The sequence below is a fragment of the Symphodus melops genome (assembly GCF_947650265.1).
Source record: "Symphodus melops genome assembly, chromosome: 20".
NCBI lineage: Eukaryota > Metazoa > Chordata > Actinopteri > Labriformes > Labridae > Symphodus > Symphodus melops.
In genome coordinates, this window is record NC_136710.1 from 8,149,309 (window position 1) to 8,172,201 (window position 22,893).

Below are 22,893 nucleotides of genomic sequence, written 5' to 3' on the forward strand. Positions count from 1 at the left end.
ACGTTTTCTTTGTAGACAAACTGCACCTTTTATAGCTTTAAACTCAACACTTCCACTGTTAAGATGTCATGTAGTAAAAGCAAGATGTGATAGCTTTGTCTGATAGGTTGGTCTTCAGCAGAATCACTGAGTGAATGAAGGCTTTTTTTAAACATCTATTTCTAAATGTTTTTTTTTTTTTTCTTGAGGGATCTGGCCTTGCTTTATACAACTGAATATAAAGCTCAAGGTCATATGCTTCACACTCTTTCAGATGTTGGATTCATATTTTCTCGCCCTGAAAGTAGTCGTCTCTCTCGGGAGCAGAGAGTGTGGATTATTTGTGGTTCACAGTTCATACTTCTCCTGTTTTCCATCTATTTTACAAGGACTCTTGCTAAAAAGCAAGATAAGTTGTGTTTTTATAGCCAAATCGGAGTTTAACCAATCTGGGTATGCAAAGGTTTTCAGTAAGCTTTGACTTATTTGATAGTTGGAGTTTAATGCGCGATTAGTGCGATTAGATTTCAATAGCAGCAAAATTGGCGGTCTCCATGGCGACCAATCACTGACCTCGTTCACAGAATGATGGACTGTAAGGCCACTACTTTTTCTGTACACTGAACCTGAATCTAGTTCAAATCCTTTCAAGCTTTTTACATGCATATATAGATTGAGTGATTTTCCAAATATTTACATGAAAAATGGATATCACACATTTATGAAATTTATAAAAAAATATTTTATTTCTATGAGCTAAATTAGGATCCACTCTTAAGTTGAATCAAGGACATGGTGTCAGCCACTGTTTGGTATTTGCTGGTTTGGAAGACAGCCATTTTGGTACTTTTTTGTAGGTTAATGGCTGATGCATCCAATTGTTGCACGTTATAATTTCTCCTATTCAGAGGAAAGTTGTAACAGTTTTTAAGACGCATAATGAAGATATAGGAGAACACCTTCCAAAACTCTGGAGAACCTTTGTCCTCCATGTAGTGTTCTTACATGAGCAGTTAGTTACTCAGAAGAAAAGGACTCAGTGGTTAAAAACATGAAGAATCTTTAAAGTAATTTGTATGCCAAATAGATCCGCATTAGCCTCAATACCATTGACAGAATAGCTTTAGGTTGAGGACCGTTGATCTGACATTACATTTCAGGGTGTCACATTATGATTTCGGACATTTCCTATGTTTGAAATAATAAACAAATTGATCTGGTTGATCAATTTATATCTCTCTTTAGTCGTAACTAGAGATAAAGTTGTCATCAGAGCTGTAGTTTGATTGGACTTTTGTTCAATTTTAACCAGGGAACTCTCACTGTGCACCAATACAGGAAAAGGGAATGGTTTCAATCATTGAATAATCTTTTATACTTGATTTGAAATCTCCACATCCTCATGACATGAGAGCAGACAATTACTTTCTTGATTCTGTGGAGCTCTTTTACAGTGACTCCAATGTTCGAGAGCATTTTGCATGCTAAGGTCATGCTAAAAACAAACCACATTTTGCTGTCCGGAAACACACAATTGAAGATAGATGCGTCAACTGGTTTAAGAACAGCTTTAATGTCTGGCACATATGTTCCTTGGTGGCACACCCTCCTGCAGCTGACACTGAGAATCAAAAGATTATCAGGGATTAAAAGATGAAACATATAAAATGGCAAAACGAAGGCGTCTGAATATTTGTGATGTAGAATTGACAAGAGACAAGTCACAGAAAGAAATGAATATAGTGCGTTTTTTGAGAAAAATAAAGACTGTTTTTAGCTAAATTGCCAAACCCAATAATTATTTCTCCCTGATACCATCTTGTATTTACCATCATAATTAAAATTATCAAAATGAATTCCAGGACAGTTCTCTCTTGGGTCTGTGATTAGCAAAATAACCACACAGGATAGGAAGAGAAAACATGTCTTTTTTAAGTGTGTTGTTGAGCCTGTTTAAGTGGTAGCAGATTTGCAGGGGGTATTATACCACTCCAGTGAGCAGAAGAAAGGGCAAACTCTTGGACAAAATTAACTAAACACCACGTACTGGTTACTGGTAATACCATGAAATGAATTAGAAAGAAAGGTTTGGATGTAGTCAAACATTGGGTGACAGTGAAATGAGTTGAAAGTGACTTTTATTACTTTACTGTTCACCCAAAGAGCTAACCAAGCCTGGATCATTCTGAATTCCACGAGCACGCTCTTTTAATTTACGCACTCGATTGTAATAAAGGCCTTCAAGGCTGCTACATTGTCAAGCCCAGTATTAGATGCAGCCATGACCAGTGACAGACAGTGCGCTTTAAAAACATGTCATGTTTTCCAACAGCGTTTTTCATTTTCTGCGAGCCACCCCTCCACCCTTAATTTGACATGTAGTTAAATTGTCCCCGGGGGGGGGGGGGGGGGGGGGGGGGGGGGGTCAAAACACTTAGCAGACGCATTTCAACACTCTACAACTTCTGCAGGCGGAGATGCGAAGATTGCATGCCAAGAGGATGTGAGCGCAGAGCATTAAGTCGCTTCTGCAGATGCAGATATGCATTCATTTTAAAGAATGGAGAGAGGGAGACGCTATCTCTCTGTTGCAACCAGGATTCCTCTAAGAACACTGCTCACAGATAAGGGACTCTGCAGTATATCTGACCAGTGAACAGTGCAGAGATCAAATCACTTGCTCCTGACTTGGTGGAATCTGCACTGACGCTTTTAGCAACCGTATAGCATCTGTATTCTGAAAACGTCGTTTATTGTATATCATTGTTAACCGCAGCCTCAATAAGACAGAAAGGCCCAAGGAAAATTAAAACCCGAGAGTACAAAGGACACATTCTCTCGGCTGGAGTGCAGATATGGACCAAAAATGTCAACTTAGCATTTAAAGCTATCCAAGCCACTCTTACGACCTACTTGGTGGTGTTAAAAGGTACCCAAAAGCTATCAAACTGACAAAGCCTGACAGAGCCGCAGTACATCAACCGCTTTACTACTCTGTAAAATCTGATACATTTGTCTATGCGCATTTTACTATATGACAGCAACTTTTTTCCTCCAAAATTGATGGCGTTGCTTTGTTCAAAGATGTTTTTTTTCTTTCTCTTCCCTTCTGAACTCTGGACCAGTAAAGGGGCTTCAAACAAAGATGCAATGCTTCTCTGAGGCCGAAGCTCTAAAAGAAGTTAATTTATGGCCTGTTTGGGAGGCAGGTTTGGGCTTGAATACATAATAAGGTAGTGCACCTGCAGCCGCATACAAATGAATGGAAATGACGGTTAGTATTTACGCCTCCCTAAACCATTGGGACCTCCTGATCGGACCACTAATTGAGCAGCGAAGAGAAATGAAGATCGCTTCCTTCTTCAGAGACTGCTGTATCTGCAAAACTGGAACACACTATATATATATTAGTATTTCCTGTTTAACTTGAATGATACCGTGGCTCTTCATGAAGGATAATATAAGACAATTAGCCCCTTGACATGGAAGTGTAAAGTCACCCAACCCTCCCTCATGGCAACAAGCTCCCCAGGCTGTATGAACAGTAGATCAATTACGTCGTCTCTTTATAGTTGTTTGTACCTCTCTGTTGTTGTTTTGCGTCTTTTCAATCTTTTTCTCTTTGTAATATTAATACTTTTGTACTTTTGTGTAATTTTGGAGCAGACCCGTCCCTATGGAATTTGGCCTTCCCAGGAGAAATGATCAAATGTATTGTTTCACATTTTTGTTGGCATTCACCTCTTTAATTATTTTGGTTGTGGATATATATTTTTGCTGTTTCTTTAGTATTCAGCTGTCCTGCAACATTCGTGTGAGTATCATGTGTTTCTGTGGGGATGCATGTGTGAAACAGAGGGTTTCCTTTTTAAACGATGAATTACACCCTCTGCTGGTGATCTGCACGGATGTTTTCGCGTGACAATGATAATAATAATAAAAAAAATATATATAAAAAAAAAAATAATAATGTCAGGATAATTGTCACTCTGCAACAGGTACAGCAGCCACAACATTACAGGACTGAACTGAAACCACCGCCAGCAGTTGAGGTAGAGATTCCATTCATCTGGAAAACATTGTCCCAGACTGAGCCACACTCGGCGTCAGCTCCATCATCATGTTTTTATCAGAGTCGCGCAGGCCTCAACAATTTTTTTGGAATTGTGCAAGTTGTTGTTTTCTGAATAGTTTAATGAAATGTTTTCCAGCCCGAGCTGGTGAAAGAATTTGGTCTAATGAAGTGGATGCTGCTAATGTGGAGTTGGCTAGTGGACGTGAGAGAGACTTACTGCCAGTTACTTTTGTCTGCAGCGGGACGGCTTTGTAGTCGTTTGCACCTTCTCCCTTTTTTGAGATTTGTAATTTTGTGTCCCTCCGAAGTTAATTTGCTCCTTTGCCGACATTTTTGTCCCTCCCTTTTTTTTTTTTTTTCTTTCAGTAATTTTGTGACTCTCTGTATTAGTTGTGCAATGCTGTTTTGCTTTTTGATTGTCTTTTCAACAAACGCTCATCAGCGTAGAGTGACTCTGATCCTCCTGTCCATCTGATCCTACCATCGACGCTCTCCCAGCATGTTGACATCTTCAAAAATGACAGAAAAATAATTTAACCTTCAGCGCATCAATACCTTCCACAATGTTGCTTACAATATCCTGTTTAAATACCCATTTAAACTTTTCAGACCATCTGCCCAGTCATATTTGAGAAGATTTGCACAGGTGGATAATGAAACGGTTTTCAGGATTAATGCATTTTATGGTTGTTTCCTTTTTTCTTAATTAAAAGAAGCCATATTTGTAATGCGCTCAATTGAAGTGTATTCGTTCCATCGATCAAAATCTGTTTCCACTTGTGCTTTAAAAATGTATTCCAGCATTACAGCATCCCCCCCCCCCTGTGTTTGTGACTTAGGCTAAATTGATTTTCCAAATCGATGATGGGATTGGATTCAGGACTGGAGGAGAGGAGGGCTGGAACCTGGTGGAACCCTCTGCCTCAGCCAGCTTACTCGAGAGTGGAGTGCAACTCCCTCTTTTTATTTTTATTTTTTTTTTGAGCTGCTGTTCATGAGGAGCAATGCATTTAAATCTTTACACACCTGTTTTATCCCAGGGTTGGTGTAGTGACAGCAGAAGTGAGTATCCTCTGGCAAATATAAACTTCCCTGCCAACCCCTTTGTCACCTTTGGGGAAAAAAGTAGATGACTGAATTGATGTACCGCCCCAGTGGAGCAAAACGGTTTAAATGACAACACTTTTTTTTTTTTTTTCTCTCTCTCTCTTCGGTCTCACCTTGAACTTAATTGACTGCCTGAAAGCAAGCGTTTGAAAAAGTGCTGACGGAAAGGCTTCCCTTGTTGTTGTTGAAACTGGAGCTATCGACAGAAAATGGTCTTGCATTGTTTTTAGGCTGCTGTCACACCTGCATGCGCCCTGCAACCACACTCGTACGTGAAGATGGATGATATCTTTATAAGGCTGTGAATTATGCATGGTCGCATATTACTCCTAATGGGCTAAATGTCTGTATGCATTACTATGGAAAGCCTTTCTCCGGGTGGAAGTGTTGAAGTAAGACATAAAAGAGTATTGCTTTGGGGTTGGAAATAACCGGTTATTCCCATTTCTGCCTCTCAGTAAGAAGAAGCGGTTGTTAACAAGGTGCCTCATGACAAGTAGGTTGATGACCCAGGTTCCCACAAGCATCTCTGTCAGCCATGACAGCTTGAGGACTGGATGGCAGTTACGCTGTCACTGGAAAAGACCAGCTGCCCCCCCTCTCCTCGCCATTCGCTCCGACATCGGTCTCGCCTGTGATGCCACGGCGCAACGTTGGCAACCGTGGGATTTCTTAGATGGGGAGCCACAAGACTGTAATCAGTCATTATGTCAGTAGCGAGCCCCGTGAGCCCCGCTCCAGCTCATTCAGCCAAATAATAAGCAGCAGATAACACCGCTGGCGTGCAGGCAGGAAGGAAGCCCCCCCCCCACCCCCCCAGCGAGGGGCCAAAAAGCTAAAAAAAAAAAATGGGGGGCTGTCACCTTGGCTTAAGGGCTGGGACAAGCTTAACATACAGCGATGCAACATTTAGGCCCTTCCTCTATTAAAGGGCAAACGCATTGGGCTGCTGATCGGGGATGCGTGGGTTTAGTTGAGAAAAAGACATTTCCTGTCAACAACACTTAAAAAAACATGTTGGTCATCTGGGCCAGTGGCCTTTCAAGATCCCTCGCCCCGACTGTTCTAACCCCTGACACAGGAACATTGCTTTCAAGAGGTCGTGAATTCACCTTCACTGAAGGAAAGAATCAGTCTGAAGTAAAGGTAGTTTTATTTCAAACGAAAAACTTTTTCTCCTCCAGCTCCTCCTCAGTTGGCTGCTTTTGACGTCCAGGCTGTAAACCCTTCATGTCTAGCTCATGGTCTGGTGGCCTTTCTCGTCTTTTAATGTTGATTTTTACTCCGCTTACGACCAGGAACTGATGGTTTGGGAAACTTTTAACCACACAAGTTGATGAGAGAAAACCTGCCCTACCATCCCCCCTGGTCCAAGTTGACAATCCGAGTGTAGCGAGGGACAGTCGCGGCAGTGTCTGTGCCATGGATTCTGCTGGAGCTTCCTGCTCCCTGTGACCCCGCCTCCCTGCACTCACTCCTCTGCTCACCTGCCAGCCTTCCCTTCAATTCATAGTCTCCACCCATTTCCTGTACCATCTCAGCCAATCATCTTGTCAGCCTCCTAGATCCTGCCACACACCTGTTGCTCATCTGCTCATTACCCTCAATATATAAACTTGGTCAATCTCCCCGTTGTTTGTCAGATCGTTGTATGTGTTGCTGCCTGCCTTGTCTCCAGCCAGTTGATTATTGCCCTTTTTGGATTTCTCCCTGATGACTCTGGCCTGGTTCTCTTGATTTTAGTTTTTTCATATTTTGGAATGGACTTTATGCTACTCTGCCTAAAATATTAATTAAATGTTCAATGTCCTGCCTCCGCTCTTTAATTCTGCATTTGGGTCTTCGTTGAACTGTAACAGTCTGCCCCTCAACGACGATGATTATAACATGTTGATGCTGTAGCTGTAATTGAAGAGATGCTCTCACAAGAATCACTGACAAAACACCAATATCACAGGAAAACAAGACATGAGGCGTAATAGACTTTTAACTGGCCCAAGTGGGGCAGTGGTTGTGCAGTCATCTGGCGATTGCCAATTCCACAAGTCCATACACGTTTTGATTTACAAATCTAAACTCACTACAACATTTCCAGCAGCTCCCCCCCCCCCCTACTCCCAATTTTTCTTTAAGCCCGATTCCTCCTCGCTCACCCTCATGGAGCTTTGTCATTCCATAACAAGAATCACAGGTCCCCCATTGTCTCTCTATAGCATTCCTCGGCATGGTAGTATTGAGTGGATCTGCTGGCTGTGTGCGGTGCCTTATAACAACCATACATCATTTAGAAGACAGAATGACAGACAGGGGGAGTTGAGATGTCAGATTGTCCTCTCCAGGCAATTGACATCCACTCCCGTCTTGTTCTCCACATTGTTACTCCATCTCCCGACATAGGCTGCATTCATAGTTGCAGTCCCTTGTTAGCACGCCACACAAGCTCAGGATATACATTTTCTTAAGGTGGCTGGTTCAGGAATACTCTTCCTCATATTAATTTGTTGAAGGGTTTTAATGTGTACAGACTATAAAATCGTACAGATAGAAACGTTATGTGTACATCCACTGCTGCATTACAGCCGCTTCACTACTGTATGCACGCAACGATGGAGAGCTATATTCATCTCATCAGAATGTTAAGCTTTTATAATCTTCCCGTGGACCCCTTTTACCCTCTCATACATAATGAATGTAGCTAAAAGTCAGGCTGACATACAGCAAATAGCTTAACACAGTTGTATGCTAGTCCACGTGGAATTATGAAGCTGCAGCATGCCACCAGACAATGAGCTCACTCAGGGTCAGAGGAGGTCAACCCTTTATGGAATTTCTGCCCATAATGATTAATAAGGGAGGTGGAGTTATTGCCTTGGAAGTCATCAGTGGAATGCTGGGAGTTAAGCAGTTATCTGTAATCCAGTTTCATTACACCTTCGCTTGCAGTTTCTCTTACTTAATCCATTGTTGTGTCTCCTTCTGTTGATTCTGTGTGCTGCCGTACAGTCTCCACTAATGAACAGCCCCGTTATTGATCGCCGCCGATAGCACAGATTGCTTTGTTCACCGTTTCTTATCAGCTCGGTCTTCTCGCAAAGAGACGCGGAAAAGACGACGTCCCGCTTCTTCTGTCGGCTGCCAGATTCCCCCCCCCCAAAAAAAAGTGTCAAAAGCGTGTTTTCGCTTGGGAGTTCCGTTGTGTCGCCCGTGAGCGCTGTGAAATGTTAGGCTTCTGTAATCTTGTTTATGTTTTTGGTCAGTAGTAAGCCCTCCCTAAGCCAGCTTTGTGTCAAACACAGCTGGAGAGAGGCCTTTGCAGTTGCAGTCGAGCAGAAATAATTGGTCCAGCAGCTTAGATGCTGTCATGACACACAGGTAATTTGCTAATTTCTGTCTCTCAGCTGGTGTTACCTGTGCAGGAGGCCGCCGCCTTTGGAAGAGTCTGTTAAAATGATTGAGCCTCGCCAAGTTGCTCTGAAGGTTTGAGCTGAGCGAACGACTTGTGAAATTTAGGCCGTTGACTCGTGTAACTCATTTTCCTATTCCTATTGTTTGACAGAACTTGTGTGATTACGGAGTTATATAATATAACCCCCTGCTATCGTCTCTCCTAAATGTTGTGTTCTTATCCGCTGTGCCGCATCGTCTCGCGTATCGCCGCAGAGCCGTGGTCGATACGTCGAAACCACCAAACACTTTAACGTGAGCCCCGCACGTGTGACGCAGAAACGGTCCCTTCTTCCTCTGATTCCAACGCGGGTGACTTTGAGCAGGCCACCTCCAGGCTGATGAAGAAATTCAGATCGGTAAGTCCGTAGAAGCCACTTTTAATTATACTGGCAGTAAAGGATGAAATTGAGCAGGGATGAAGTGCTTTTTGTGCATCGATTTTTCTCTGCATCTTTGGACATGCTGGAGAGAGAGAGAGTGAGAGAGAGAGAGAGAATTGTAACCTTTACTTTTGTTGCACTGCAGGCAAACAAGGGAGCTTTATGCATGGCTTTTTTCCTCCTTCCTTATTATTTAATACGATGAGAGTATGTACATCAAGCCATCCTGATCTCATTAGAAAAATACCACTGAATTGAAGAGGATGAAAGGCAGGTCTGGAAAGAGGCCACACGAGCACTTCAGCGTGATAGGGGGGGTTTTGATGAATTCTGTGTTCTTTTTTGACATCTGACAAAACTTTGGTGACCCTTTCGGTGTGGCTGTTTGTAACTTTAATGACAAGGTGATGTCAGGCTTTTGGATTGATCCTCTCAAGTCATTCCGTCTCTCCCCCCCCCCCTCAGGATTCATGTCCATTTCAGTGGCTGTTTCCAGTAATCTTAAGCCTTTATTTTGGCAGAATGTCGCCCCACCTGTGTATCGGGAGACTGACTGCCACCTTGATTGCCCTTAAGGTCCCCATGGATTCCTGCCCATCTTGGCTCCCGCAGATGACTCGGGACTATAAAAAGATCAGTTCCTTTTGGAAAACGACGGCAGGCTGGCTTTTTGTTTGCTTGTTTTCAGGACGGAGCTTCCCTCGCGTTTTTTCTCGATAACTTCCTCTGTCCGTGTGCTTCACACAGTCACACCAGCAGATGCGGCAATTCGTCATGCATAAGAAACCCCACTTCGACAGCCCATCTGTCTCCTTGTGTCTGTTACCATGCACCAGCAGTTTGTTTTCAGACTCGTTACCCACATACAAAATTTAAGACCTGCAAAATGTGCTGAACCGATCTCATGACCTGTGTACCATATTCTAAAATCTCATTCCCGACCTATAGGTGACCCGGGTAACAGAAACCAGAAAATATACTTACTGTCACCTTATATAGCTTCTGAGACGAGTGGAAAGATTTGCCATTTGGTGCCCTGCTATACTGTTACCTCCACTGGATGGCTGGAATGAATTATTATGCCGCGTTAAAATGAAATTTGATTCCCCCGACCTGATTCCTAGAAGAACGTACAAAAACAGCATGCCAAACCATAACAGGTCAAAAGCAGGAAGGCCAAATGGATTGCTTTTACTGCTCTGGGAATTGACACCAACAACAGGGGCTATTTGCCATTTCACCAAGTCAACTGACATGATGAAAACCCCTGCATACTGATGAGTCATGAAAAACAATGCAACAAGGACATTTGAACAACCCATCGCCTGATAAGAATGTCAATATTGCACTATTTTGCAAGACCCTGTCCAACATTGTTTTCAATTCTTTTCCCTGCATTTTCTTAATCTGGTTAGGATTGTGTCCTTAAAACATGATTCAGTTATAGTCAGGGGAAGGCATCGAACATACTGTGCTCAGGCTCTGGCATGATTGGGTTAAAGCAATTTTCAAAATCTTGGTGCAGGAAAAGATTCCAGCTACAGGGTCGATCATAAATGGCACGTCTTGTTCATTGAACTTTAGTTTTTAACTCATCAGTCAGAAGTGCCACGTGCTAATCCATCATCCCAGGAAGCAAGAATGTCAATATTGGACCGTTTTAAAAGAACCTTGAAGACAATTAGTGCCATTTTTAATTCAACATTTGCTGGTCTATTATGGAACTAAACCAGCTGGTCTCGAGTGTTCAATGTGTTGTTGCCTCTGAGGCAAACACATCCGGCTCTAGATGCCTGATGTATTTATGACTGTGTTAGATCTTTGTATTTGCTATTTTACTTCTTTCATATCTAGTATCACTGCAAGCTGTTTTCGGTAGACTTTTTGCTGCTTCCTGTCCTGGCCAAGAAACCTTTGAAAAAGAGATTTTAAATCTCAGTGGATTTTCTTGTGGTAAAATAAAAGTATAATGAAATACAAATTTATTAGAGTTAAGAAAAAAGTATATGTATAGTCAGAGTTTTGTCAGTCAGAGAAACAGTTGGTTAGGATTAGGAAGCATAACTAAAATGAAGGCGATCGACTTCACGTGTGTGGTTGATTGAATTTTCGTTAACATTTTCTCAGCAGAGCCTTTTCTATATAAACTGAACAAAACTGGACAAACCCTATTTGTAAGGATGGCCTAGTAAATTTATTTACAGTGAAATAAATCAAGTGCAGCCATATGAGAAGTGAAGGCATGGAGGAAAAATCAAGATTTACTTTATTGATCCGGCAAGGGGAAATTCAGTTTTTACACTCCGCACCGGGACTTAAACCTCCAGTTCCCAACCCAAGTCCCTGTGGACTGAACTACTGGTGCCACAAAACACAAACGTAATGCTCAAAAGAAAAATTAACAAAATACAAAAAGTAACAAAAAAGTTAGTTTTAGCAGCTCTGTACACACTTTGATTAGTTGTTAAAACTCACTCCAACCTCCCTAACATTAACACAGGCGTCTCAGCCAGGGTGATGTTACTTCTGTTTGAACATCCTATTACACTGTTAAGATGAGAAAAGGTTGTGGTTCTTACTATTAAACCATGGTGAAGATATGTTAAGTTAGGGTTAATCAGGGTAAGAAATATATAAAGTTCAAGCCACGGCTTGGTTTGGCAAATGCCACTCTGTTATTGCGAGGGAAAGACAATAGTTAATAAGATAATCAATATTTACACATCTGTGATTGAATGACCTTCAGTCTACAGAACAGTCAGAACATCTAGCTGCCATAGATTATCCCACAGACTCATTTTCTATCTTCCGCAAAAAGAGTAAAACATCTATCTTTCTATGTGGAGCTGTAGCTCCAAGTCTAGCCACTGTTTTCCCTCATGTGTTCGGTTCTGTCACATTTGCCCATTGCAATGGACATTATGACATCATGGCCCTTATCTCTCACTCGTGCCCAGGCAAAAATCAAACACGTTTCTTAGTCTATAAAGTCGCATTAAAACACTCCATGCTGCCAAATCAGCCCCGAGTACAGAATAATGCTGTGCAGCTTTTCAGCAATAGAAAAGATGCCCATCATTCTTTAGCTGAGCCTTTTTACCCTCCTCAGGGTTACGTTTTTAATATGACTCTACAAATGTGATTTAGTGGGCGGATAGCCTTGGGACTCAGGGGTCAGTGCGCACAACCCAGGTTTGTGTTGTATGGCTACTACTCATGTAGGTAAAGGATCTTGGATATGCTTTGCATCTGAATCTAACCAACAACATCCATCAAGGCCATTTTGCTTTGCCAATAAACACCAGATGACACAAATGTCATATTTAAAACAAAATCAAATAAAAAGCAGTACTTTTAAAAAAAAAACGTATTTCTTTTAGCAAACTTCCATAACCAAACCTCCATATTTTTGAGCGTCACATTTACAAAACGTCTATTCTTTAAAGTCCATCCCACCCTGTCTATTTTAATTCTCAATTCAAATACTGTTTTTTTTTTTTTTTCCAGCCGAGACTCATTCTGTACCTTAATGCTCTCTGATGCGTGTTGCTACCCCACAGATTTATGTCTGAGCTGAAGGATGGCTGTCCAATTTTCTGCATGGATAGCAGTGCTGGCAGCAATGTGTGCATTTTAAAAGCTCTCATCAGATATGTGTTAAGGTAGTATGGACATCACATCCATATAAATCTCGTTGCCTATAAAAAAAGTTGGCTATTCCTGTCACATCCCACCATTAGCTGGTGTATGGCAGGCTGTTGTGATGCTGGATCTGTCCATCTAGATGATACAAAGTGTTGGAAATTGTTTGAGTGTGTATCCATGATGCAGCGAATGGGCATGTGATGTCTCAGCTGTTAAATCACTCACATGTACCAGTGTTTCTCCTTCTGGTTGTTAATTTAAAGGTAATTAAATCACCTGAATGGCCAATGCACTCAGCCTTGTTAATGTGTTATGAATACCAAATTGGAAACGAGTCAATCGGTTTTGTCTGCTCTTGGATTTTGTATTTTTTGGTTTGAAAAAAATGGGTGGCCGGAATCGCTCTTACATTTGGGGAAACGTACTTTCTAATGCAGAGGTGCAAATCTGATCTCAAATATGTAGCACAGATCAACCGGATCCATCGCACAACTGTTTGGCACCAAATGCTTTATTAAGCTCCTTTATAACAGAATGTGTGTGCCGAGGGAATTGGGGAGATCACAGCTGTATAGACCGAGATGCTGAATGTGTTAGTAAATTCGTACATCAGCTAACTTCTCTTAAGAATAAAAACATATTTACATTTCTAGCTTGACAGTTCAGACAGAAAGAGTCAATGTCATACCCCTTGCCATTGAACTTATTTTAAAATGGGTGCTTTATAAACTATATATTTTATTTTATTTATATTTTTTTATTTTATTTTTTGTTTTTAATTTTTTTTTAATTTACTTATTTATTTTATTTGTATTTATTTATTTTTTTAATTTCTGTTGCATTCTTTCCATAAACTTTAAAAAAAAAAATGTTTTCTGTTTTTATGTCTGTAAAGCACTGTGAATTGCCTTGTCTGAACAACGCTATATAAATAAACTTGCCTTGCCTATTGAACGGGCTTGGTGTTATTGCACTGACCAGTCAGCTAAGGGGTTCCACTATTCGGCTTTCTAGGTCACTGCTATTCTCCTCTTGTCACCTATGAAGACCTGTGGCCCCACATTAAGCCCAATTTATAGCCTCAATAGTCAAAGTTTTCCTTGAAGAAACTATAGAAAACCTAAATCCGTCACATACCAGTGGGTATCTCCCCAGCGTGGGGGCACACAGCACATTACTGTGTTGATGCAGTTATACTTATGTCTTTCTTTGTAGTCACCGTGAAAGGTTGACATGCCCCCAGATGACTGGCCCCCCCTCCCCCCCCCCCACACAGGGGTCCTGCGATATCTCGGTTGTCTCCTTCCAGGCCTGAATGGGCACATTGTGCTGCAGCCCCGCTGCTGCTCCGACAGACCTCTAGGTCCTCCACACACACCTGTCAAGCCGTGTCCTTGGCGCCTTGGGGTGCTGAGACACTCCAGAGCCCCCCTGCTGCACACATGGTTATTGAACCCTTGCACGCCCATACAAACACACACATATGCACACCTTTAAAGTAGCCATATGAGAACAAATAAACACATGTGGTTACACTGGCTCATGTCAAGACATAGACATGTATACAGAGTAACACGCAATTTGATTCTCACTCAGAGCATGCAAACAAACACACATGCACACACACACACACACTCACACACTCAAAGACTTGTCTTTATTGGAAACACACCTCACTCCTGTTAACTATGCTGAGGTTATATTGAGTGTGCAGGTCGGCTTTAGAATTCACAAAGGGTCAAGTTCCATATTTGTCAGGCTCGGGAGGGCGAGGAGCACAGAAGACCGGTTGAGGCTCACATGGAAACAAGGTTGAGAAGTAAACTACTCGTAACTCGATACGCTGCTTCAATCAGTTGCAGATTTTCTGCTTTTCAGTCAAGAGGAGAAATGCTTTTGTTCGTTTCCTTAGAGCAAATGTGCTTGATATACATTAGTCCTGAAATGGTAGCAGAAAATCAATCAGCAGCTATTGTTAGAAACAGAGCAGAATAAATGAGCTGTTATTAATTAATCAATCAAAAGGAAATACATAGGGACAACCGAGGCCACCAATTAATGTTAAAATCTTTTTTTGGAAAAAAACAAACTCGAACTAGCTTCTTTAATTAGAATATTTGTTAGATCAGAACTTATGGAGGACTTTTGGACCATTGTCCAAAAACAAACAGAGAAGAGGACATCGTCCCGGGCTGTGTGGAAGTTTAGAGGCGTGTAATTTGAAACATTCAACCGTTTTCTTGAAGGGGGGGGGGAAAGGCGCATTAATCAACAATGAAAATGACAGCTGCCATTAGAATGCTAATGTCTCAAATATGAACAAGTCATTTCCATCAAGTTGAATTATTTATGAAACAACAAACAACCTTAGGTTCTGTGATCTTTCCAAACTGTTGCACAGGCCCATTGAGAACCAAAGGAGTAGGAACTAAAGCCTTGGTTTACACTAATAAGAATCACAATTCTTTTTTTTAGTATGCTTCGAGAGCACAATGTAATTTATGATCCATTCAATATAACGCGCTCTTTTGATGTCTCGGCAGCACTCCTCTCATCTCGAGTACATCCTCCTCGTCTCTGTGCCTCTCTCCATGGCCTTGGCCGGTAACCCCTTCACAAGAACAAATGTAGCGTCACCATCACGGAAGAATCGCTTAAACGGCTGATTGTACATGCAAACAGCGTGCACCCTCGCGAAGGACCTACGGTGTCAAGTCCCACAAGTGTCACCCGAACAATTTTCCTCTCTATTGACTTTAATGTTCCGCAGCAAGGCTGGTCATTGTGGTGGGAATATGTATGTTTCCCCAAATAAAGACGAGCGTGATTATCATAATGCTGTTCTCCTGCTTAGGTAAACAGCTCTCCTATCCCAGGAGAGCGGGACATTTCCACGTGTACACTATACGTATGGCATTGTGGCGGCTTTATTTTTGACAGTAGGCTTCATGCATTTAGTATCGAGCACCTTAAGGCTTTTAAGAATCGTCTCCGAGCTGGGATTTTTGAGTAAGATCATGCGAGAACAGAAACCTTGTTTTGGCTTAAGTAGCAATCTCAGGCAGAGAGACAAAAACAAGATATTTACATAAATATTCAAACACGTGCGTCTGCCTACATATCCAAATAAACCTTCAAATGGATGTCTCTATTTAAATTTTTAACACATAGAGATACAGGCGCGAGGCACACATGCATTCACTATACATGGAACGCCACAGCCTGACATCCTAAGCTACATCTCTTTCGAATTAAAGCCAATTAGGGCTCGTGTATAAGAGAGTCTGCAGGGGAAAGGACCACAGCGTTCAGCATTGTACATCCCTCGCCCCCTCCTCTCATCGGCATGCCACAGCGTGAGAGAGAAATAGGGACTGACGGAGAAAATCATAAAGATAATCACAGAGGGAGAAGAAATGTGAGAAAGAGAAGCACGCCGAGGAAGTGAAAGAGGAAGAGAATTTAAATGAGTAAGTATACATAATCTCCCTGCAGTTGCCAACAGCTTCAGTCAATTGTTATCAGCTCGCCTGAATTTAATGTGACCCTCGGGGAAGGATTGCTGCCTACCTGTGCATTAAAAACGCGGCCCATTGACCTAACCTTCTGAATGAGAAATCCCCACCTGGCTGTGATTACTTACCTGATAAAAGTGATGCTATCTTTTTTTAATTTTTTTTTTTTTAAGTGAAAAATGTCATAAATGGCGAGGACTTGCTTGAATTCATACTCTTCCCCCCCCCCCCCCCCCCCCCCCCCCCCCCCCCCCCCCCCCCCTCTGGTTTCACGGCGTCCGCCTGAATGAAACTCTTTTCTGCGTGCAGACAAATTCTTGTACTGCACGAGGTGTTATAGTCCCATTCGCTGAAAGCCCATCACGGCGCGTTACATTAGAAGTGCACTTTACCTGAGGGTGCAAACGAAATCTTTACGAAGCCGGTTATTTCACTTGCTGAGAGCAGCTCGTTTGAAAGTGTGCATTGAAACAGCTGCAAGTCGTCGAATAAGCACTTCCACTTCACACAGGAGTATGTAGGTTACTCAAGGCTGACTTCTCTTGTAAAAGATGCCGCCATTTCAGTACTTTTTTTTCTCTTCTGTTCATTAGCCATATCTCTTTCTCCTTTGGCCTCATTGTGCACAGGCCGACTTGTCAGTTGCAGTGTTGCAACCGTAGGGCCCTTTAATTTCGAGCCCTGCACTGCCGATTACAGCTTTTGTCGTGAGCGGCTGCGACGACTGTAACGTGGCTGTTTGGGTCAGCGACGGGCACAATAGCTTTGTTACTCTCGCTGACTTCCTCACTATTGCAGCTCCCCCACTCTCTCTCCCTCTCTAGCTCTCTCTCAGCACATTTTCCACTTGGCTGATAAAATAAGCCACTCTTTGATGAGCTTTCGGCGGGCCACGGTGCCGTGCCTCTGTAAATGCTTTTATAGAGACACACCACAGGCTGTCGCCTTGGATCAGTCATACAGCGGCCGCATGCATCCACTGCTTTATCATGTGTTCTTTTGTCTCCTAATAGCACACACACAATGGAAAGCTGGTGCTAATACATTTCAAGGATGACTGAAACAATATGCAGTGTTTCTCCTTTATACATAAGGGCATAAGGCCTGACGCCGTGGTAACCAACAGCTGCACAGTCACTACATGCGAGAGCAGCAGACAGGAAAAAAAGCGTGCATATTGTAGGCATCAAATGTAGCTCTAAAGTTAAGTTTGACACTTCCATATTTGTCTTCATTGTTACTGTTTCCTTTGCTTTCAATGGGAAAAAAAGCAGCTTTGCAGAGTATTTAATTTCTCATGCTCGTTCTCATACCGCTTATATTTTCGCTGCACCGAATCAATACGCAGCTTCTTTAGAACAATTAAATTCCTGCTCTATTTCTCCTCCATTTCCCCCTCCAAATCATGCCCCTGTAAATTTATCATGATTAGTTGTCTACCTTTCAAACAGTGTGAAGCCTGAGGCTGAAGTTAACCAACAGCTGCACAGCCAGTGCAGGCTGTAGACGAGCAGACGGTGAATGCATCCAATCCAAAAAATTACCCCCCCCCCCCCAAAAAAAAAAATTGATGATAATTATTATGGTTTTGGTTTTTGTACACAACCTCTGGAGCTTTCCCCCTGCTGTTGTTAGTGTTTTCTTTCTTTTTAAATATGAAAAGCAGCCACTCGGAGCATTTAATTTGGGTGATAAAGAAAAGGTCTGCTTCCTTTTTTTTGACTCTTCAGTAGAGAAGTGCAGCCCTGCACTTGTGGAAAAAAGCCCCGACTATTTTGCTTTCTTTTGTTCGTGTCTCATTACTTCTTTGGATTAAACGTATTAGACTTTTTTGTCTGTTTTTTTTCATGAATATAATTGAAATTAAGTCAACTAAGGCCATAGCTTTGATGATTTCAAACACCATCAAAAGAGATTTTGTAAGCTCTTTTTCAACAGGGAGGTCAACACATATATTTGTACGCTTTGAAGGCAATGCTTGTCATTTAACGTCTTTAGAACACAACAGCTTTTTTTAAAGCAATAGATCATTCCTTTTTTACTCTTTTAAAGTGAACACATTTAAGTGATCATCTGTATCTGTCATGGAAGGAAAGCAGTGATACAGCTAACATTACTGTTAGGCAAGCTGTGCAACATGGTCTATTGCACTTGTGAGCACAGTCAACAGTGATGTCCAGCACACTGTACCACAATGAATCACATTTGGGGTGTGAAATCAAATTTGGGTGCAAGTTCACAGCAGCGAGAGCGGGCCAGTCAGCCTGTGTTTCATCATTTTGTAATTTCCCAAACACTCCTTCCAGTCCAAAAAAACAGAGTACAGTAGATAATGTGATTTAAGAAGAAAAGCTAAAGGCGTCTTTTGTGCATCATGTTGCGTTTGTGTATTAAAGTTGCTATACGAGCCCTTTCTTTTAGTTGTGCCTTTCTGCAGTATGGATTCATTCACTTACAGAGATTGAGTGATCCTGGCTGGCTCACTTGGCAATGCAACAAAACTCTTTCACAGTGCTTGTTGCCCTCTGTTATACTGATATAACCTACTGTATATGATAAGACAGTGAAAAGGTAATGACCAAAATATGGAAAACCAAAATACCACTCTTGTGTAGTCTCCGAATGATGTCCCAGAAGGTTTTTTTTGACATTTAAAACTTTCTTTAGGAGAAAGTTTCAATATGATGTCATTATATAGAGATCGCTGTACCTATTCATCAGCAACAACAAACAAATCCAATTCACAAGATCATGTTATATATAGTTTGACCTAACTAGCCGGTAGCATAGTAATATTTAACAAGAAAATATAATGACAAAAACTTGAAACTTGAATGTAACCTCTGGCATTGTTTTGAACTTTTCCTTTAAAAAAAAGAAAAAAAGCACAAAACCGATTTTCCTCGGACGACGATACTAACTTTGAACTTAGTCTCGCTTGCATTCATGTTAAAGGTCATCATAACGTTAGCTGATAGTATGGTACGCTTCTATCGTTGGTTTGAGCTAACATGAGCTAAATGCGTCTACAATTCTGAGCGATACAATGTCTTCATTTAGAGAGTAAGTTCTTCAAATGTATTTTCTTCATTAAAGGTAAAGATCCTGGGCCGAAATTAACTTAACATCAACCACCGTCTTGTATTGCACTAATATTAGCTCATGAGTGTTAGCTTGTTTTAATATTATCTTAATGGTTAGCTTTTACTTATGTTAGCTTATGTTACAATTACTAAAGCTACTAAAGTGCAGAGTTGTCAGTAGTAGAATGAGGGTATGTCAGATGTGATTTATCCGCAGTTTGTCATTTTAACCAAGTTAAGCTAACTTTATATCCACCACATGTGAAAGCCATGATAATTGGAATATTTTAAGAATAAATAGCTTTTCACTAGTATTAACCGTGCTATATGAGAGCTTATTAGTCTTTATAAACAATAATGAGGCATGTTCACGTTTAATTTTGAGTGTTCTTTGAGAGATTAACCAAAATAAAATGATGATAACGATTTATATTACAGACTTGGGCTTGTTACAGTCATACTTTGAATATAGGCCTCTACCTTAATTCATGCAAATCAATCAATCAAATTTTATTTGTATATCACTTTTCATACAAAGTTGCATCACATAGGGCCTTACGTCATGGTCATTGTGTGTTGTTCATGTGTATTTATTTCAGTGTTTCCCAGAAACTCCTCTTTATTAGTGTCTTGTTGCAGTAACAACTCGGCCCAGAAAAGCGGCTCTATCTCACTGTGTCACATTAGGTCCTCCATCTGTGATACTGAAAAGACAAATTTTATACCTTCAGATTCAACGTCCTTGTGGTAATGGTACGAGTTTTCCTTAAGTGCCTGGAACTGCCTGGTGTACGTCTCTCTGGTCCAGAAACCCTTTGAAGAAGCTTCAGTTCTCAACTCCTGCCAGTGCTTGAAGACGGATCATTAAAAGAGAGAGCAGGTTCAAACAGTGAGCGGAGCAGTGAATATGTGTTTAAAAAGGCACAAATATGTTCAATTAGAGTTTGTACAATTGCTGTAATTACCGCAAATCAGATCTACATCAAGTGTAAGCTGATGATGAAAGCCGGTTGCGGACCATTTAACTGCTTGGTTCATCATTTTAATTTTCTGTGATCCCTGTCTCTCCCTTTGTGCAAACAGTTTGCCGTTTGCATTTCCGCAATATGGTGCGATTTGTGTTCCTTTCCAAACACTTCCACGCTTGGTAAATGACTGGCAGATGCTCTGTTGACCAAACTTGCTCCGCTGGTTCAGCTGAACTGAACTATGGCATCTGCTTTCTCCGTCAAAGTCTCAAATTTGATCAAACATACTGAACAGCAGATTTGATGCACCACGTCCCCAGCACTTGCGAAGAGGCCAGGATCTGTTGGCCATTGTGCCTGGATGATATTTGAAAGTTTGGCAGTACAATTGACTTTTTTTTTTCTCTTTTCTTCTATTGTTGCATCACTTCACAATGAAAGTGGAACAATTTCACTCCGAGTGGCTCTGATTTGTGACAGACTTGCAGAGAAACCAGACCTGAAGATGCATTTTTTTTTCTCCTTCTGTTTTGTTTGTCTCTGCCTTATTATGGAGATGGAAGGTACTTTAAAGCATGTGCAGGTACTATAAAAAGACATGTGGATATGTGATAGACAACCCAAACAGGTCGAGGTAAAAAAAGAAAGACTCGTCTAATCCAATATCTGCTTGATTAGCATTATAAACACAGCTCTTCGGATGAATCCTCTTTTTAACGTTGGCTCATTATTCAAGCCTCTAACCTGCTATCGACGCCTTAATTACAAGAGCTTTGGTCCTCATCTCCTCTTTTATGGTTTGCAGGTGAGATTTGATTAGAAACCACGCAAAGATAGTTTGCATCACAATGATGAAAGGGAGTCAGGTGGCACGGTTTTCAGAAAAAAAAAAAAAAATCCCCTTTTCTGTTCCGCTTGAACACAATCGGAACGACTGTACGTGCGTCTGTTCGTTTAATTAACGGAGAAAGCGCTTCACCTGCGGACTATCGGCCCAGCGAAGGGTTTTCCGTTAAACGACGAGGAAAAGAAAATGTAACGAAGGCGGAAAGAAAGCAGAGGGCGAGAGATGTGTGTTTGTTTCAAAGTGCGAAGAGGGCTGAGCAGGGGGGAGCGAAAACAAAAAAAAAAGAGTGTGTAAGGGGAAGTGAGACGACGCAAAAGGGCGACTGGGGGGAGGCAGTCATCAAAATGCTAATGTTGCATGGGATATTTACTGCACAGTGTTAATGCAGTTTAAAGCAGGCTCTTTGTCCTGCAGCCCATCACCAAGCCCCTGTTGGGCCCTAATAAATCAGCCATTAAAAGCTGATGTGACCTGAATAGCGTTTCATACAGCGGCGACCGGGACTCTAATTCCAGTGTGGGAACAACAGGGACAACAGCTGAAAAATTTATGAAGATGCCACTTAATGAGGGCCGACCCAGAAGTGACCGAAATATAAAGTTTGTTTTTGATGCTGTTGTCAGGGGGGGTAAAAACCACTTATTTTTCTGGCATTGAACAGTGATTATTTTCAGACGAGTTTTCCTGAGTTGACTCAAAGTCATCGAAACCTCCTGCTGGACTTCTTTTTAATTATGTCCCCTGTCATGTATCGTGAACACATAATTGTTTGCAGAGCTATCTTGATCCGACCCCTAACTTTTTTTTTTTGTTCTTTTTTTTTTTTTTTTTTTTTACAGGACAGAAGATTCTTTTATCATCTGGGAAGTGAAATGCAGGACTTTTGAAACCAATCAAACTCCTTCTTGCATCAAGGTACTGTTGATTTCCTCACTTTCCGAGATTACCAGCGCAGCGCTGTCATGACGAGCGCCCATGTGGGCCAATCGGGCCCGTTCTCTCTCGTGCATTAGGATGTTTATGAAAATGATTCATGCGAGGTACTCGTCTTAATATGCAAATCTGCGGGACATCAGTAAGCCTTTTAATTTCTGCTGCCAGCAACGAAGAGGGCGTCTTTTTTTTTTTTTTTGGTAACCATATGTATCTACTGAGTGTGTTTGGATTTCATTCCCTGATGCAAATGATGTTTTCAGTGTAATCATGCAAAAGCACAGCTGGCTTCCATTTCTCTCCGCCTCGAGTCTCCTGCTTCACACACACACACACGCACACGCACACACGCACACACACGACACCCTCGACCCCACCCGCCTGCACCTCTTAACCACCAAAACCTTCATGCACCAACTCGTCTCTCTCTCTCTCTCTCTCTCTCTCTCTCTCTCTCTCTCTCTCTCTCTCTCTCTCTCTCTCTCTCTCTCTCTCTCTCTCTCTCTCTCTCTCTCTCTCTCTCTCTCTCTCTCTCTCTCTCTCTCTCTCTCTCTCTCTCTTCGTCGTCTGCAACCCTCCACGTTTGCTCTCTGCATTTTGTACTTTATCTGCTTTCCCTTTCCTCGCTCACTTGTCATGCCGGCTAAAAAAGCCTCCCCTCCCTCACCCTGTCGATACACAGAAAACACACACTCCCCTCCACCTCCACCAACCCCTCTCCATACTTAATGGAGCCACCAGCCTCGGCGCCTCCTGCAGTGAGCCTGGATTGAATTCAATTAGGGAGATTGTTTGCCCTCCAGAGTTTACTGGTGGGCTCTGTGGATGATAGGTTTGCCTGCCGACGACCGCCCCTCCTCCTCCTCCTCCTCCTCCCTTCCTTCGTCCAAACAAACACACACACACTCGGCTAC

General features: G+C 41.9%; 1 protein-coding gene across 8 annotated transcripts in view; it reads left to right on the forward strand.

The window, feature by feature from the left end:
- Positions 1-22,893, forward strand: part of LOC306841548 (adhesion G protein-coupled receptor L3) — a 224,998-nt gene that overhangs the window by 13,153 nt on the left and 188,952 nt on the right. For all 8 annotated transcript variants that reach the window (XM_079371495.1, XM_079371497.1, XM_079371499.1 and 5 more), the window contains one exon: positions 21,886-21,961. The gene's annotated coding sequence lies outside the window, so the exon portion shown is untranslated. The remainder of the gene's footprint in view (positions 1-21,885; positions 21,962-22,893) is intronic.